This window comes from Myotis daubentonii, chromosome 10, assembly GCF_963259705.1.
Source record: "Myotis daubentonii chromosome 10, mMyoDau2.1, whole genome shotgun sequence".
NCBI lineage: Eukaryota > Metazoa > Chordata > Mammalia > Chiroptera > Vespertilionidae > Myotis > Myotis daubentonii.
In genome coordinates this window covers 24,736,974-24,751,077 of record NC_081849.1, presented here as the reverse complement: position 1 = coordinate 24,751,077, position 14,104 = coordinate 24,736,974, and the positions used below count along the sequence as shown (strand labels likewise).

Genomic DNA, 14,104 nt, shown 5'->3' with positions numbered 1-14,104 from the left:
GAACTGGGTCAGAAACTATAAATCTGACTTTCAAAACTCAGCAAAGTCATCAGGGACTATATGTCATGAAAGAGACAGATCCTATACTTTAAGTTCAAACAAGTTATTAAAATGACCATCAACCCTTAGGATATTGAGATTTATCAACTGATGAGTGGATGGATAAAATGTGGAATATCCATGTAATGGAATACTGTTTGGCAATGAAAAGGAATCAAGTGCTGATACGTGCTACCACATGGATGGACTTTGAAAACATTATGCTCAGTAAAAGAAGACCATCACAGAAGTCTGATTATGTGATTTCATTGATATGAAATGTCAAGAATATATATCCATTCATACTAACATAAAAAAGACCAGAATACTTAGGAATAAATTTAACAAGAGAACTATAAGTCCTCCACACTGAAAACTACAACATTTTTTCTGAGAGAAGTTAAAGTATATCTAAATAAGGGGGAATATAATAAGTACTGTGTTTATTGGTTGAAAGACTCAGTATTGTTAATGCGGCAGCTTTCCCCAAATTGAGCTATAGACTCAGTGAAGTCATTGTCAAAATTTCAGAAAGGATTTTTGTAGAAGAATATTTGTACAATTGGCAAACTGATTTTAAAAATTAAGTGGAAATGCAGAATATCTAGAATAGTCAAAATAACTTTGAAAAAGAAGAATAAAGTTAGAGGACTTAAACTACCTGATTTCAAAATGTACCATAGAGCTGCAGTAGTAAAAACAGCATGGTATCTTCCATGCGGATAGACAACCAGATCCATGGAACAGAATATCCAGAAATAGGTATGTACCAGTAAGGGGTCATTCACTAAAGTAATTTAATAGGAAAAGCTCTTTGCAACAAATAGGGCTGCAACAGTGAAAATCCGTGTGAGGTAAATGGGCCTCTACTTGTACCTTACAGCACACACACAAATGAACCTAAAATGGGTCATAGACCCAAGTGTGAAGAAAGCAGGAAGTCTTTGTCTCTTTGGTGAGGTAAAGATTTAGTAATAGGATGTAAAAAGTGTGAAGTATCAAAGAAAAAAATGATAAATTAGACTTAATCAACATTAAAGTTTTGGTTTTCAAAAGACACCACCTGTTAAAGTGAAAAGTCGGCCAGGCCAGTGGATCATTTGAGCTTCACCCATGAACAGAAACAGGATCTCAAGTCAGGGTGCATACAGGAGGCAGCTGGTTGATGTTTTACTCTCTCCCCCTTGCCCTTCCTCTCTCTCTCTAAAATCAGTTTTTTTTAAAAAGAGAAAAGTCAAGCCAGGTACTAGGAGATAATATTTATATAATATATGTTTGATAAAGGATTTTTATCTAGAAAAACTCAATCATAAGAGAGCAACCCCATTTAAATATGTGCAAAAGATTTGGATAGACATTTTACCGAAGAAGGCACATGAATGGCAGATAAGCACAGGAAGAGTTTCAACGTGTCATTTGGGAAATGCAAATTAAAGCCAATAATAAGATATTACTTTACACTCACTCTAATGGATATGATTAAAAAGACTATAATCCATATGTTTGTTGGCAAGAATGTGGAAACACCAGAATCCTCACACATTGCTGGTAGGAATGTAATATGATGTAGCCATGTTGGAAAACAGTTTTGCAGTTTCCTTAAAAGTTCAACATATATCTAAGCAATTCCATTCCTAGATATGCTGTAATAAAAGATAACAGAATATGCCCAGAAAAAGAATGTTCATAGCAGCTTTATTTGTGACTAGAGGCCTGGTGCGTGAAATTCATGCACAGGTAGGGTCCCTAGGCCTGGACATCAGGGCTGATCTGGCTGCCGGCTGGGGCCTTCCTTTGTTTTGTGTCGCCCACTGGTGGTCAGCACACATCATAGCGAGCGATCGAACTCTTGGTCTTCCGAACTCCCAAGGGGACACTTTGAGTATTAGCCTTCTGTATATATATATATAGCTCAGCAATGAAAAGGAGTGGACTATTTTTATATATATCAATATGTTGAGATTTACAACAACATGGGTAAATCTCAAAATAATTATGTTGCATGAAAAACTCAGACTTCCCTCCCTCCCCCATCCCCCGCCCCTCCAGGGACCACACTGTCTGATTCTATTTAGGTGAGATTCTAGAAAATGCCAACTAATATATAGTGACAGAGAGCACATCAGTGGTTGATAGCTTAGGAGAGGATGAAGAAGAGGATTCCAAGGAGGGCACATGAAACACGGGATGATACATATATATTCATTTTCTTGGTTATGCATGATAGTTTCATGGGTATATACACATGTCTAATTGTATATTTTAAATATGTGCAATTTACTGTAAAACAATTACACCTTAATGAAGTTATTTTAAAGATTGTTCCCATTCAAAAACCAACAAACAAAAAAGTTCACAGCAGCATTATTCACAATAGATAAAAACTAGAAGCAATCCAGCTTCATCAACTGGTGAATGAATAAAACACACAATGGAATAATATTCAGCCACGAAAAAGATGAAGTCCTAATTCATCCTACTCATACATATGACAACATGGATGAACCTCAAAAACATTATACCATATGAGAGAAGCAGAAACAAAAGACTGTATATTGCATGATACTGTTTTATATGAAATTTTAGAAAAGGCAAAACCACAGATCAGGTCAGTGGTGCCTGGGGCCAGAGGTGGGAGCAGAGATTGGCTGTAAATAGGTACAAGGAAACTGTTGGAGTGGTAGAAGTGTTCTTGGTAATAGTTGTGCAGTTGTGTAAGTTTACTAAAAGTCACCTAAATAGTTGACTTTCATGGCATATAAATTATATTTCAATAAAGCTGTTAAAAATGGATGGCCATGCCGTAGCCGGTTTGGCTCAGTGGATAGAGCATCGGCCTTTGGACTGAGGGGTCCCAGGTTCGATTCCGGTCAAGGGCATGTACCTTGGTTTCGGGCACATCCCCAGTGGGAGGTGTGCAGGAGGCAGCTGATCGATGTTTCTCTCTCATCGATGTTTCTAACTCTCTATCTCTCTCCTTTCCTCTCTGTAATAAATCAATAAAATATATATTTAAAAAAAAATAACTCTGCTTTAAAAAAAAAAATGGATGGCCACTAAAAAATTTAAATGATCTTTAACATAACTTGCTGAACATATTGCTTTGGAATACTTTGATGAGACCTGTTGAATTAATGTTCTCTGGATTTTTTAAAAGTTAAATTTATTGGGGTGACATTGGTTAATAAAATTATGTACGTTTCAAGTGTACAATCCTATAATATATCATGTGTATATTGTATTGTGTGATCACCACCCTAAGTCACATCTCCTTCTGTCACCATATATTTGACCCCCTTTACCCTTCATTACCTTCCCTCCGCCCTACTTCCCTCTGGCAACCACCATACTGTTGTCTGTATCTATGACATTTTGTTTGTCTTGTTTGCTCATTTGTTGCTTTCAGTTTTATGCCCCTACCAACAGGAATATTTATTAGTCATGTTTCCCAGAATTTTGTATCTCTCTTGCACATGCATATTGGTTTAGAATGATGGTTTTATGTTTAATAGCTATTAACACTCCCTTCTGGAAGAAATGGTAGTTTCTTATATTAATATTCTGTCTGTGTAAAGTAGTTCAGATGTGTAGTGGTAGGTTGCCTTCACTTTTCAGTTATTCAGGGAGGAAATTGAGGAGAGCTTAACAGCTTTGTATCTTTTAGGGACAAAAAAGACCCATCCTTCTAGGCCTGGGGCATCCACTCACCTGTCCCCAACCCCGTACATGTGAAGGCATCAGGGAATCTGGGCATAGAGTGCAACCAAGAGAAAGTAACCCTTCTGGGGCACTTTCCAACTGGCGCCGGCCGGCCGCGTTCCACACTCGACTAGGAGTCAGGCTCCCTGGGGTTAGTGACTTCATGCCTTTGCTCTGGTGTGTCCTCATATATAAAATAGGAGATGGAATTTAACTTTCTTAGGTCAAAACAAGTATCTTCAGGTAGAAAATTAACAGTACTTAATTTTAATGGGGAAAAAAATCAACCACCTAGAACATTTTGCTCACGATTCTACCCAAGTTCATGCAAATGCACACACAAATTTATTTCAGAAACCAATTTCTTGACTGAAATTCATCAAGCCATTTTTCCCAAATAAGGTACCAGCTATTTAACCAAATTCTACTTTTTCTTCTTTCCCCTTTCCCCAGTGCAAATTTTTTATTCAACAAAGACTTATGGAACACTCATATTTGTCACTCATTCTGAGGAGAATACATATATACCTGCAGGAATAAATGAAGTATGGGCTATGACATAAGCATGACATATGCTTGGGGATAAATGAAGGCGACAATTTACTATTTTGGAAATTCTATTTCTGCCTTGTCTTTTTGAAAGAAGTACTTCAGTAACAAGTGATCCATGGTGCACAAAATAATAACCTGTGTTTCTGGTACTTTTTGAGAATATTGAAAAATAATTTGGACAATAACTCCTCTTTCTTATGGAAAGTTTTGCCCACTATTCACTTTCCTGTTTTGTTTTTAATGATCATGAATATGTAAACCAAAATTACTGCCTAAACTGTTGCTCTGAAACTACATCAAAACAATAGGAGTTAAAAATAGGTTCTACCTACTGCTTCAGACTTATCCTTTAGTCACTAAAGGATAGTCAGATACGGGGTCTGATCCTGCTTTAAATGTATTCTTGGTTGAGCTACCCTGAGGGAGTAAGTTGCTGAAGACAAGGAAGTACTACCGGCTCCAGTGCTGTGAAACTCAGAAATAACTTCTTGGGGAGAGTGCCAGCGACGGCAGTTTCCTTTTGTGCCACAAGAGGGAGTGCCTACGCTGTCGCTAACCTGAATTGAGGTCTGAATTTCCTTCTAAAATGCGCCTGAAAAGTTAGGATCCAGTGGGTTGCTGGGAAAATGTGAAAGAAAAAGGTTGTTGTTGTTGTTTTGACTGTGTCAAGGGAAAGAGGCACTTGAAACATAAAGGGATGAAAAGGACGAGCTTGTGACTGAAATTCCTTTAAGATAGGAAAGCTTTTGCTGAACATAGATCACTGCAGATTTTATTCCAGGTAAAACAACCTTGTTTTTGGCCTGTATTTGAGAACTTTGATTTTTTAATTTTGTTTTTCCCCTTCTTTACAACTGTCTATAAATCTTTTATATCAAGCAATTATAGAACACAAAATTTAATGTGTTTTTTTTTTAATTCTCACCTAAGGATATGCTTATTGATTTTAGAAAGAAAGAGAGCGAAACATCAACATCAATTGGTTGTCTCCCATATGTGCCTGACTCGGGTTCAAGCCCACAACCCGAAACCTCGGTATGTCCCCTGACAGGGAATCGAACCCGCAACCTTTGGTGTACAGGATGGCACTCCAGACAACTGAGCCACCTGGCCAGAGCCAAAGTTTAGTTTCTTAGTACTAGTCCTGAATGATTAATATTGGTTAAAGAAAAATTGGATTGTTTGTGCTCTCGATGCCTTGGATCTGTACAAAACCTTTTTACCTTAAATTAGTAAGTTAGGAAATCTTTGAGTTTTTTCTTCCTGGCCCCTCCCTACACTTTTTTCCCCTTTGTTTCAGCTTCTGAATTCTTTTATCTGATGTTTTATTGTCATGCACTGCGCAGAAGGTTGGGTGAGAACATGGAAAGACATGGTTTCTGTCAAGTAGGGACATGGAAGTAATTTTAATGTACTTTGAAATTTGAGATGATGATCAGAGCTAAACAGTGAAGTTGGCACTAGTGGAATTATTCTAATTTAGGGAAACAGTTGTAAGTCAGCTATGTGAATGATTCATGTCAATGTGTTGTTTTATTTAAATTATCTAGGACATCTTTTTATTTTGCTAGCATTTGTATACAAAAATCATGAGCACATTGTGTTTTACCTAACTAAAATTATTCTTTAGCATATTTTTGTGTTGGAAAATGTTGGAATTTAGAAAGAACAATCCTAGGCATCCTTGTTTACTCTGAATCCTACTTTTAGAAATTTTCTCTGAGGCGTGTTCCTGGTTCACAATCAGATTGCCTTAATTCAAATTATGGCGCCACTATGTTTGAAACTTGACAAAAGCAAAGTTATCCATGTAATCTTACTCTTGTTCCTTTGAAATCTGGTAATTTCTTAAGCAGGAGAAAGTGAACTGGAATTGCTATAGAAATGACACAGGATTTTATCTATGTAGTAGCCAATTTAAAATGATCATTGCTGGTACGCTATAAGGAGTTACCAGCTTGTAAATACTTTTGAGATCACAACATTAAAAAAAGAAAGAATATAAAAGAGAAATGAACTCTGTAGCTCTATTTTCTTTTTTTGCTCCTACCAAATAAGAAATTTGTTCTTATTTTAAAGCGTGATGACATCATGATAATCTGTTGTCCACATGAATGCCGCCCACCCTGCTTATTGTGGTAAAAAGAAGGTAGAGAGTAGATGATATTGGGGCAAGTTGTTTCTTTCTTTAAAGTTACTAATTAAAATAATGGAATACTTCAGGCATAGGAAGAAAGCATAAGGAAGATTATGGACTTAAAATGTTATGTGATTATTAAAACATTATGTGTATCCTTCCACCAGCCTGTCCCCCTTTCTACTGTACAGAGGTAACATCCTGTGTTTGGTGTCTTTACACTTTTACTAAGTACATACAGATGTATTCCTAAACATAAACAGAACGGCAATACATTTTTTTACCTTCTTAAATTTCTAAGTGTACAGGGCATTATCGTTAACTCTAAGCACAGTGTTGTACAGCAGATCTAGAACTCTTTCATCTTGCATGACTGAAACTATACACTCATTCCGCCTGACAGCCATCATTCCACTTGGAGCTTCTATGGGTTTGACTATTGTAGCTACCTCATGTAAATGGAAATGATGCAGTATTTGTTCTTCTGTGATAGGCTTATTTCACTTAGCATAATGTCCTCAAGGTCCATTCGGGTTGTCGAATATAACAGGATTTCCTTCTCTTTAAAGGCTGATGAATATTCATTGTATTCATATGTCACACTTTCTTTATCCATTCATTCGTGGATAGACATCTAGGTTGTTTCCACTTCTTGGCTAATACGAATAATGCTGCAATGAACATGGGGTGCAAATTGAAAGACCCTGCTTTCAGTTCTTTTGGATTGAATATACCCAAAAGTAGAATTGCTGGATTATAATAGTTCTATTTTTAATATTTTAAGGAACGTCCATATTGATTCCCCTAGTAGCTGTACCATTTTACCTTTCCTCCAACAATGCATAAGGATTCTGATTTCTTCACATCCTTGCCAACACTTGTTATCTGTTTATTCATTTATTTTGGATAATAGCCATTCTAACAGGTGAGATGATATCTCATTGTGGTTTTGATTTGCATCTCCCTGATGATTCTGAGCACCTTTTTATATACTTTTGGCCATATGTATATTTTGGTCTATTCAAGCCCTTTGCCCATTTTTAAATCATTTTGTTTACTTACTATTGAATTGAATTGTAGGGGTCTTTATGTATTATGGATATTGACATGGCCATAATTATATAGTCATATGTAGTTTGCAAATATTTTCTCCCATTCTGTGGATTTTCTTTTCAGTCTGTGTTGACTGTTTCCTTTGCCATGCAAAAGTTTTTTAGTTTTATGTAGTCCCTCTTGTTTAGTTTAGTTTTTTTTTTTAATGTCTCAGAATTTTTTTTTAATTTATTGTTTCAAGTTTTACATATGTCTTCTTTTCCCCTGCTACACCTCCTTCCCCCCATCCATTCCCACCCCGGGCAAGCCCCCACGGCTCCAGTGTCTGTGTCCATTGGTTATGCTAATATGCATGCATACAGGTCCTTTGGTTGCTCTCTAACCCCCCCCCCCCGCCATTTGTCTCTGGATCTATTCTTGCTCATCAAATTATGTTGATCATTATATCCCGCATATGAGTGAGATCATGTGATATTTATCTTCCTCCGACTGGCTTATTTCACTTAGCATAATGCTCTCCAGTTCCATCCATCTGTTGTAAATGGTAAAAGTTCTTTGTTTTTTATAGTGGAGTAGTATTCCATTGTGTAGATGTACCACTGGTTTTTAATCCACTCATCTGATGATGGGCACTTAGGCTGTTTCCAAATCTTAGCTATCGTAAATTGTGCTGCTATGAACATAGGGGTGCGTATATCCTTTCCAATTGGTGTTTCAAGCTATATTACCAAGCCACGGTTCTCAAAACTTCCTGGTACTGGCACAAGAACAGACATACAGACCAGTGGAACAGAACAGAGAACCCGGAAATCGACCCAAGCCATTATGCTCAATTAATATTTGACAAAGGAGGCAAGAGCATACAATGGAGTCAAGACAGTCTCTTTAATAAATGGTGTTGGGAAATTTGGTCAGATACATGCAAAAAAATGAAACTAGATCACCAACTTACACCATACACAAAAACAAACTCAGAATGGCTAAAGGACTTAAATGTAAAACAGGAAACCATAAAAATCTTACAAGACTCCATAGGCAGCAAAACAGCAGACATATGTTGTAGCAATATCTTTACGGACACAGCTCCTAGGGCAATGGAGACTAAGGAAAAAATAAACAAATGAGACTACATCAAAACATCAACAAAACAACAAGAATGCCCACTGCATAGGAGAACATATTTGCCAATGATATTTCAGATAAGGGTTTAATCTCCAAAATTTACAGAGAACTCATACAACTTAACAAAAGGAAGATAAGCGATCCAATAAAAAAAATGGGCAAAGGACCTAAATAGACACTTTTTGAAAGAGGACATGCAGAAGGCCGAGAGACATATGCAAACATGCTCAAAGTCACTAATCATCCGAGAGATGCAAATCAAAACAGCAATGAGATACCATCTCACACCTGTCAGAATGGCTGTCATCAACAAATCAACAAACTTGACAAGTGCCTGCAAGGATGTGGAGAAAAAGGAACCCTCCTGCACTGCTGGTGGGAATGCAGACTGGGGCAGCCACTGTGGAAGACAGTATGGAGTTTCCTCCAAAAATAATTTTTGTTGCAAGATCATTCCCCATAAACCTTTCCCATTACGTTTTCTGCTAGGAGTCTTATAGTTTCAAGTCTTAACGTTTAAATCTTGGACCCATTTTGGGTTGATTGTTGTGTATGTTATACAAGAAGAGTCCAATTTCATTCTTATGCATGTATGTGAATATCCAGTTTTTCTTATTGAAGTTGAATGTCCTTTCCCCTTTGTGTATTCTTGGTGCCCTTATTCAAGATCAGTTGACTAAATAGGCGTGGATTTATTTCTGGGCTCTCTGTTCTTTCCTTTGGTCTACATGTCTCTCCTATGCCTGTACCAATTTCAGAAGAGTAGCTTGAATTCACCAGTGAAGTCATTGGCTCTGGGCTTTTCTTTGTTGGGAAGTTTTACTGATTCATCCTACTTACTAGTTGTAGATTGGTTGTCATTTTCTATTTCTTCATGATTCTGTCTTGGTTAGTTGTATGTTTGTAGGAATTTATTTATTCTAGGTTACCCAATTTGTTGGTATGTAGTTATTTTTTTTTTAAATTTCTGCAGCATTAGTTATTATATCTGTTCTTTCATTTCTGACTTTATTGAGTCCTCTCTTTTTACGTAGTCATTGTCAAAGTTTGTCAATTTTGTTGATCTTTTCAAGAAAACAACTTAGTTTTGTTTATTTTTTTCTATTGTCTTTCTAGTCTACTTCATTTATTTCTCCTCTGATGTTTATTATTTCCTTCCTTTTGCTAACTTTAGGCTTAGTTTATTCTTCCTTTTCTAGTTCATTGCATAAAGTTAGCTTGTTTATTTGGGATCTTTCTTTTTTTTATTGTAGGTGTTTACTACTATAAACTTCTCTCTCAGTATTGCTTTTGGTGCATCCCATAAACTTTGGTATGTTGTGTTTTGTTTTCATTTCTCCCAAACTATTTTCTGATTTCCCTTTTGATTTCATCTGTGACTTATTGGTAGTTCAAGAGTGTGTTGTTTATTTCCCAAATGTTGTGAATTTTCCAGTTTTTCTTCTGCTACTCATTTCCAGTTTCATTCCATTGTGGTTGGGAAAGATGCTTGGTATGCTTTTAATCTTCTTAAATTTGTGCAGTATATGTTTTCAAACAAAATATAAATCATATTTGTTGAAAGTTTATAAGTTCTGGAACTTTTGAGTTAAATAAGATAAATGCCAAGATTCCCTTTTTTTATTAAAACTCAAGGCAATTAAACAAATATACTACACATGTATTCTATGAAGACAATGTTTTCTACATCAGGCAGCACTTCATAGTCAACATGGCTTGCGTGGTACCTGACTGAGCAGATTCTTTAAAATAGTCAATATCTATACCCCTACTTTTTCTCTGATTTACCTTTTTTTATGGTAAAAAAAAAAATAGTACACAAAGCCTGTGGGGTATGAAGGGAAGTCTGCATGGCTCTTTCACGTCTGCGTGGATTCTGGCAGTGGTATTTGCTAAGTGAAGAATGAAGGCTGGCTTGTCATGTGCTTTCACAGAACACCCAGGGCTCCAGGCCAAACCATTTAGCCTTTGTGTTTTTTCTTGCATAAGACTGCCTATTTTTCACTTCAAATGGAAGTGTTAGGCACTTCAGAGATGTTTGTTTTGTCACATGCATGCCATCTGTGGTCTCTTGGCATCTTCCGACAGGTTCCCAAATGGACCAAAGTGTCTGTTGGTCAGCGTCCAGAACAGCCAGGATCCTAGCCTGTGTGTGTGGGGTAACCAGTGCTGCAGCACACACTTAAAGGTCCCCTACGTGGTGCCGTGGGCTCAGTTTTTAAAAGTTTAAATAAACCCTTTATTTAAAATAATTTTTGAATTGAAGAAAAGTTGCAAAGGTAGTAGAGAGTTCTCATAATGTTCCTCACCCAGCTACTCCAATCGCTGACTCTTACATTGTTATATTTGTCAAAATTAAGGAACAAACATTGGTACATTGCTATGAACTAAAATCTAGACTTTACGCAGGTTTCACTAATTTTTTCCCTAATGTCCTTTTTCTGTTCCAGGATCTACCTGGCATATCACGTTACATTTTGTCATCATGTCACCTTAATTTCCTCTGGCCTGTGACAGTTTCTCAGACTTGCCTTGTTTTTGATGACATTGCCAGTGTTGAGGAATGCTGGTAGAATGCCCCTCAGTTTGGAGTTTCCTTATGTTTTTCTGATTATTAGGTTGCGGTTTTTGAGAGGAAGGTCACCGAGGTGAAGTGACATTATCATCCCACTGTGTGAAGGGAGCTGGAGATCGCCCGACTTACCTCTGATGATGTGACCTTGGTCACCTGGCCAAGGGAGCGTTTGCCAGGCTTCTCCACCGTCACTTTATCCCTATGCCCTTTCCCTACTCTACTCTTTGGAAGTAAGTCACTGAGCTCAGTGTAGACTCAATTTAAGACTTTTTTTGAAAATATATTTTAAAAATCGATTTCAGAGAGGAAGGGAGAGAGAGATAGAAACATCAATGATGAGATAGAGTTGCCTCCTGCATGCCCCACACTGGGGTGGGGTGGTGGTGTCTAGCCCACAACCTGGTCATGGGCCTTGGCTGGGAATCAAACTGTGACCTCCTGGTGCTCAACCACTGAGCCACGCCTATCAGGCATCAATTTAAGAATTTCATTCATTGTTCATTCTGTCTGTATCCTGTTGTATTTGAACCATGGCTATAATTTATTATTGTACTCTGTATAAATTTTGTATTTAAAGCCTTAGGAATTGATAAAAATTGCCTAGGGCCCAAGAAGGATTTGACATAGTTAGCTGTGTTGAATCTTTCCTCCAGTCCTTACACATTTGGTTTATTGGCTTTACTTTAGAATCTCCACACCCTGCACACTGCATCCTTGTGCCTCTGGCCCACTCCGTGGCTCAGGTGGCTGCAGCTGGTGCACTATTCTTCTAGCATAAGGAAGCCTCATCCTTCTTTACTGTTGGGGAAGGAAGTTTAGCGTAAGAACATTTTATCCATACTGAATCTTATCTAATCAGTATACCAAAATAGGTTTATTCTAGTGAATTTGATGGAAGTTTTTCTCTGTATGAAATGGTCTTAAAGATTTATGAGTTTTTTAATGCTTTCTGACACATATCCTGACATCATAGCAGGTGGTTTAGCCCTCCACACACCTCTGCTACCTATAAAGTAGCCGAACTTTAGAAGTTCAGATTACAGATTGCTCATTGTTTTTGTATTTTTAATGAGGTGAAATTCTCAATGAATTTGGTTATTTTTGGCTGATTACTCTTTTGTGCTCAACTCAAACGACATGATTTGCATTTTCACTTCCAGTCTATTCCTAAATAAGAATGAAAGAATAAATTACTGTTTTAGCATATAATAAGAATGTTCTTGAAATTATAAATATAACTAGAGGCCGGGTGCACGGATTTGTGCGCTGGTGGGGTACCTCGGCCTGGCCTATAGGGATCGGGCTGAAACCGGCTCTCTGACATCCCCCAATGAGTCCTGGATTGCGAGAGGGTGGTTCTCAGGTGACGTGCCCTGAAATGGGGCTCTCTCTTCTCTGGTTCTGGGTGAGTCACCTGAGAACCGCTGCTGCTAAGTCACCACAGCTCATCAGCTCCTGCGTTGAGTGTCTGCCCCCTGGTGGTCAGTGTGCGTCATAGCTCCCGGTCGGAGTGTTTGCCCCCATTGGTCATTGGGCATCATAGCTACCAGCCAGTCGGCCGGTCGTGCGGGCTTTTGTATATATAGATGTTGAATCGTCATCTTATGTGCTCTAAGGTAACTTACTGTTTAAAAAAAAACACCTAGTAAAGTTTATGATGCCAAAAATGACCAATTTTGCAAATCCACATTTGCAGACATTTCATTTCATCTCTAGTTGCCAACGTTTCATTAAGGTGGGCCAGTTAAGGTCTATTCCAAAACGTTAGAACATCATGTTCCTTCTCATTAATGTGAACTTATTTAAGAAATTATTTTGCGTGAGACAGAGTATTTTGTCTTTGTCAGTGTTAGAATCCACTACTGGGGGAAAAGTCCCCCCCCCCCCCAAAAAAAAAATACATTCAAAAAAATACATTTCATGGTTTCTTGGTATGACAACTCAAAAACAGAATAGTGCTTTTAATCAGCCACAGGGGAAATCCTTCCCCTGGCCCCTCATTTCTGCTTTCAGTCACTCAACAGATTCTTAAACTCATCTTGGGGATTCCCACATGTGCTAAAAGAAGCCGCCGGTAAAGTTTTCATATATGTGAAGAATGTCGCGCAGTGTTAGTGCTGCACACGTCTGATAACCCCGTTGTGAGGGCCGTTCCGTGTCCTGTTAGTTTTGACATTACTCATTCTTTTTTCTAAGTGTGCATGTGCGAGGTTGGGAAAGTCTGAGCATGGTGGAACGAAGTATAAAAAATCAATTTGTTCTCAGGTAGGGTAAAGGCCTATTAAGCATCAGCCCCCTGGCTGTTTCCTGGCTCTTTTTTCTGCAGTGAGCAAAGAAAACGACCGGCTTCCGAGGCAGGAGGCCCGTACCCGCCCTTTCTGCATCAGGGTGCCCTCCCGGGGAGCTGCAGGCCCCGTGCTGCACGCGCAGAGTCAGGCATGTTTTCACTGCTCAGACCTGGCAGGGGTGCCTCCCCGCAGCCACTGTTCATTCGGTTTCTTGAAGTGATCTTTAAAAAGGCGATAAAGGTTGAGCTGTGTTGGGGGAAATATCCTGGGATGAAGAGCCTATCGTGTGGAAGTACCAGTAGAATACTCGGAGAAAGTCCGTCAAAAACCACCTGTGTGGACCACCTGTGCCGGGCCTGGACCTTCCTGAGCTGCTGGGAGAGGATCCATGGCTTCTTTGGGGACAAGGTTACATGTACACGCCTGTTAGCTCAGTCTCCCTGTCCCCCCAGGAACATGGGGGACACCCCAGCAGCAAACCCCTGCCACCCACTCACTGTACGGCCCTGCAAGCGCACTTGCAAAGTTTAGTACCAAATGGAAGTCTTCTTAAGTGACAGGAAGGCTGGTAACTGGTAGAGAGAAAGCAGAGTCCCTGGGTGTCTGTCTGCCTGGCCCCCTTGCAGCATGAAGCCAGGC

At 38.6% G+C, this 14,104-nt stretch overlaps 1 long non-coding RNA gene across 1 annotated transcript in view; it reads left to right on the top strand.

Moving 5' to 3' along the window:
• Positions 1-13,060, top strand: part of LOC132242768 (uncharacterized) — a 171,588-nt gene extending 158,528 nt beyond the window's left edge. Inside the window, exon 2 of the long non-coding RNA XR_009454702.1 lies at positions 12,689-13,060. This is a non-coding gene — a long non-coding RNA (uncharacterized LOC132242768). The remainder of the gene's footprint in view (positions 1-12,688) is intronic.
• The last annotated feature ends 1,044 nt before the right edge of the window (positions 13,061-14,104 follow it).